Genomic DNA, 5,535 nt, shown 5'->3' with positions numbered 1-5,535 from the left:
TTTGAAGACAGATGAATGAGGGGGGGGGGGGGGGACCGCCCTAGCCTGAGAAAAGCTTGTTGGGAGGTTCGTTTTACGGATCTCGTGAAGGCAGCGCTAGGGGAGGGACGGCGAAATGGCCACGGTTAAAACCGGTGCGGCTCTTCTGGCAAAATGCCGCTAGCCTTCTCCCTTGCTGTTAGCTGAGCTCTAGAAGTCGGTGGAGTAGGAAAATAAAGCAACTCTAAAACATTTAGTTATGAACGCTGTCACTTTTTTTTTTATTCAGCCACAAGTAAAGTGTGTGTGGAATTAAGAGCTATGATCTGAAAGTCCCGAAGCTCCCAAAACCTCCCCCAAATCACTTTTTTTTTTATATGAGGGAAGAGCTTTAGCGTGGCCTGGTGCATGCTTTGAGGTGACTGTAAATCACTGGACGTACTGAGTGCTGTGGGCTGCTGCAAAGGGCTCAGAGGTCTGGTGAGCAAGGGAAGGGTTCTGCAGAAAAACAAGGGGGTTGGGTTTTGTTCTTTTTTTAAGAGACTGAGCACTTTAAGCTGGGCTGTGGATTGTGTTACAGCTTCACATTTAAATAACGTTGTGGTATTTGTGCTTCTAGACCACCAGCTTTTTCCTAATTTCCGTGAATATCTATTTTCTACCTTCATGACTCTCTCGCAGAGGTAAAAATGAAGCGGCCAAACCCGAACACCCCTGCGAAGTCACAGCAGCAGCTGCAGCCTCAGCGTCTCTGCCTGCTCCTCAGATAGGCTGATGCTTCTGATGAACCAGAAACGGGACAAGAAACGGAGCTGCGAAGCTAGAAAGGAGCGTGGAGCTGCTGCCCACGCTGGAAAGCACGTGGAAAGCAGCGTGCCCACTCTGGATGCTGGAAAGCATCGTGGGCTGTGCGTGCTTCCTGCGGGAGGGGAGCGCTCGGAGGGAGGGGGGGCACTCGAGGCAGCTGGGAACCGTAGCCTGGCAGCGTTAACAGCAGCTGTGCGCGTCGGTGGGCTTCGAAAATGGCGTGGTTTGTGCAGCAGTCGGAGTCGCCGCTCCGCAGCATCGGCCTCCTAGAGCACCTGCTGCCTGCGTGGCTCGCAGGTGTACCGGTAAGAGCTCTCGCGAAAGGCGGTGTTCCTTCTCCTGAACTTGCCGAGGTTCCCGTGCAGGGACCTTTGGGACCCCACCAGCCACTGCTCAAACCATCAGTAAAACACATGTTGGCTTCCGTTTGTAGGTAATACTTCATCCTGGGGCGCGTCAAACCCAAGGAGCTCCCTCTGGAACCAGTGGTGGGGCTGCGTTGCAGCACCTGGCGATAGCAGGCTCTTACCGTAGGACTCAGCTGTTTGTGCAGGGCTTATTTTTAGGCCTGAGTGTGATTCGGTGCTTAGTACAGCAGGGCGCTGCTAATAAATCTGGGTAAGCGGGAGCAGAGGCGGACTCGGGCTGTGCAACTCGAGAGGCTGTCAATGTGAGAGGCGAAGTTTATGGTTTAACAAGGTGGAACTGTGAGTGGTTCTGGCCTGTAAGCCGGGCATCTCAAGTTGTTTCTGCAGGGGCCAGCCTGGAAATGCCGTGTAATGTATATGGCGTTACACAGCTTTGCAGGGGTTTTTTTGCCTTGAATGCTCCATCTGGAGATGATTATGACCGGGAGAGGCTTCAGTGGGATCTGTGGTGTCTCTAGTGGGGCTCACAGTGGGAGGGAAGGATCTATTTTTCATTATCTGCGTGGTCATCATAATCGTTTACAGCAATTTGCCACGTTAGAATAATGAACCGAATGCATATTTAAATTGAAAATCTGTACACAGGAGTACTGCGGAGGCGATCTCACATTCGTAAATACCTCAGCAATACCTTGAAAATAAAATTGTGTGCTGGAAGCAGAGCAGCCAAGCAGCCTCCCTGGTGTCCCCTCCAGCAGCAGGTCCCCCTGCCCCTGGAGCAGCAGCTGCCTTCAGGACACTCATCACAGCTCCATCAGTAACGTGGCTGTAGATGGTTGTTACTCTGCGTTGTTGTTTCGCTGGGGAATTGCTGCGTGAGTGCAGACCAGTGAGGAGCAGCGGAATTAAGTGAAACTGGAGACACTTTGCTCTGAAAGGCAGGCACGTGCTGTCCCAGCCCGTGATCCTGAGGACCGCTCTACCAACTGTGCTTCGGGGCTGTGATCCGCTCAGCTCCCTTTGGCTGTTAACAATTAATACTCCCCCCAGCGGGACCTGATCTGCAGGTTTTTAGACAACAGTGTATTCTCACAGCACTGGCAATACTGTTATCTGAAGGGGCACCTTTGTGGAGAGGAGGACGAAGTTTCTGTTCTTAATGCCTCTGAAAAATAGGCTCTTCTCACACCTCTTAACTATAAGAACCTGCCTGAGGCTTTTGCCTTATTCTCCACTTCTGGTGGAAAAACTTGCATGACTGTGAAAACATCCAAGTATCTTCGTGTGCGTTTTTCAAGGGAAGCAGCTGTGTGGCGATACATCCGGGGAAGTCCTTCTGCTTTTCTGTGATTTGAATGTGGAAACGTCGTTCTGAATGCGATCGCAGGCTTTAGGCAATTCACGTACCCAGGAGAGAGGACGACAGTGGACGTGATGTTTAGATGATTTCAAAGACTTGGAAGAATAAAAAGCTCTCTGGTAGTAATAATGAATTTGCTGAAATGGTCGTGCATTTAGCAGCTGTAGATGGGAGACAGAACGCCTCTGCATTTAAGATGTGCTGTCCCCAAGGAAAAGGTGGAAGTTCCAGCCATTGCTTTCCTTGACTGTGCGCTAAACCAACGGATGAGCAAAGCGGTAGACGTCCGAATTCCAGCTAAACAAGAAACAGCAGCATTTCCCTCCATGGGAAGCTCCTGTGCTCAGGTTTGCACACACTATTGCATTGAAAATGAGCTGAGAGGATTGCAAAGACACGTCCGAAGGTTCAACATGTTGTCTTCTGCTCTAAATCCCTTCAGCGTGGCGAATGCTTGGAGAAGCTCGCGCCGCTTGCCATAAATCTGGCTCTGCTCTTCGGCAGGATCGCTAAGCTCCGATGTCTGCGTTGGAAGATCAGCCCTGCAGGTAGCAAACCTCAGTATCGAGAGAACCCGCAAACCCCAAAGTGGCCACAAAAACCCCCGGGGAAATCCCAAGCAGCGAACAAGTTCACCCCACAAAATGTGAGTGTTGCAGGAGATGGGTCGGACGCGTCGGCAGCCTGAAAGCCGGCGCTCAGCCACGTTAATCACAACCGCTCCTGGCGGCGTCCCAGCTTTCCAACGCCTGTGAGCTGGGCGCTTGGTGCTTGAAGAGCAAGCGGCTCATTTTCCTAGCCCTGAACTGTTCCTTTTACCAGTCACACAGGATGTAAAATACTGGGCGAAGGGTGTGGTTTTGCTGGAACTGCTAGAAGACAGGTACGGGGAGCAAATGTTAATAGAAAAAAAACTCGCTCTAGGAGGCGCGCGGACCCAGAGGGCACGGGGTCATTGCTACGGAGCCGTCTAATAGGGACAGTCCCCAAAATGACAAGTTTGAAAGACTGCATTAAAAGAACTTTTTCTTCTCCCTTACTACTCCCAAGTCATCCATGGAGAAGCTTGAAAGATTATTAAAATAAGTTACTAGTCCCCTGTGTTTTCTCTACCTGAGGGAGCTGAAACAAGGCCCCGGCTGGAACAGGAAATGTACAATAAATCCCGTTTTTATGACTCTCTAAGTCAGCGATTTTATGGTTTTAGTAACAGCCACGTAACAAGTATTTTAGTGAGTTCTCGGTTGTTTTCATTCTGCGGTTGTGTGGTGTTTGTGTTTTTAGGGCAGTGTATATAAGCATATTAAATTGTATGTAATCCCAGACTGCTCTGGAAAGGTTCGGGAAAGCAAAGACCTGCTCTGAAGAAGTATTTTTATCTCAACTAGTTTTCTTCTTTGGAACAGCCTAAACAGGTAAGGCCACGCTTGCACTTCTTCTTGGTTAGAACGGGCAGGAGCAGACCGTGAAACATCCCTCACGCGGGGGTGATGAGCAGCAGCCCCCGTGGCCACGGGCAGCCTCAGCCGGTACAACCACGGGAAGGCCACCGAGCGCGGGATCCGCTCCTGCCGAGTTCCCGGAACGCCGTCACAGGTTGCGGGTCTGCAGGGAGCGGCAGAATACGCAAACCAAAAGGGAGCTCGTGCTTACAGCCCCGCGCAAGCTGTTCCCGGCAGTGCCAGAGGGGTTTTTGGTTTCTAAAACACACACGGGCCCTTCGTCACCTGGGGAGCTGCTGGACCAGGAAAAACAACACACTTGCGCAGGGCTTTTTCCTGATCTTCCTTGAATTTTCCCTCTCTGAATCCAGCTCTCCCGTGTTTTAGACACATACTCGCTCTCAACAGACTGTGGGGTTTTAAGCATCCACAGTATCTGCTTAACATCCTTCCTCTTAGAAATGCGAACCCGTGTTTGCTGGTTTGCTGAGCTCTGCCCTGAGCCAGAGCAGGCAGGAACTGCTCTGAGCTGTGCTCCCACCCGCCCCGTGCCCCCTCTGGCCTGTGAACACAGCCTGTCTCACCGAGGTGAGCTGCTGGCGTGTGTGCACGGGGATGGTACCTACACCTGAGCGGAGCTAGGGCACGTGGGGATCAAACTGATGCTGAAAAACGCACTCGCCAGTGCCTTCACCACCACTCGTCCACCCTGGCCAACCCTGTGTGTGTTTTTTACTGTTGCAAAGGCTGCTCTGCATTTCAGTTTTATTTTTAGTAAGGTGATATTTCTGCTCAGTAAAGTAGTTCTTCCGGCTCGAGGCGCATCCGTTTCTGTGTTCTGAGCTGTGAAGTTTTGCTAACGGATGCTTCTAGCAGCTGACCTGGGCAGCAGAGCATCTCAGCCAGCCCGCTCTTGCTGCCTAAGCCTCTGGCTGTTTATCTGACTCCCACCGGCGACAGACAGAGTAGACACTACGTAACGGAAAAAAAACCACCGGAGGAATCACTGAATGCCAGCAGCCTGGAAGCAGTTCCCTGCCCAGCTTCCTTTTGGGGAAGGGTGCAAAAGCAAAGCCCTCCACCCCCCTTCATGTTCCCTGCAGCCCTCCTCATGCTGCTGCATTTCTGTACCCAGATAAAGTCCCTGGGCCGTCCCCAGAGCCGGGAGGGTTTTCCAGGCGCCGAAATCCCGCTGAAATCCACCCTCGCGCCACTGCAGAGCCCTGGAGTTATTCCTTTTTTGAAGGGGGGTTTGAGACGAGTGGCTGGGGGCAGTTTGGCCCCGGGCTGCATTTTGCACTCTTGTGAGTCACCGTGATTCTTGTGGGGTGTAATAACAATAATAAACCCGTTTTTCTGTGATTTTGGTGTGAGTTCCTCCAGGATCAAATCCTCGCCTTAGGCCTCAGTCCCACTGAGGACTTGTTTATCCCAGGAAATGACTTTGTGTGGTTTTATCATTATTATCCTTTAAATTTCGAGGTCTGCCCCAGCCCCTCAAAGCCCACCGGGAAGCTCAGAGGCGGCCAGTGCTGATCCCAGCCCGCTGCCTGGGCACTCTTTTATTAAGAAATTCCTG

Source organism: Buceros rhinoceros, unplaced genomic scaffold, assembly GCF_000710305.1.
Source record: "Buceros rhinoceros silvestris isolate BGI_N320 unplaced genomic scaffold, ASM71030v1 scaffold18406, whole genome shotgun sequence".
Classification (NCBI taxonomy): Eukaryota; Metazoa; Chordata; class Aves; order Bucerotiformes; family Bucerotidae; genus Buceros; species Buceros rhinoceros.
The sequence above is the reverse complement of the archived record's forward strand: the minus strand, read 5'-3'. Positions refer to the sequence as shown.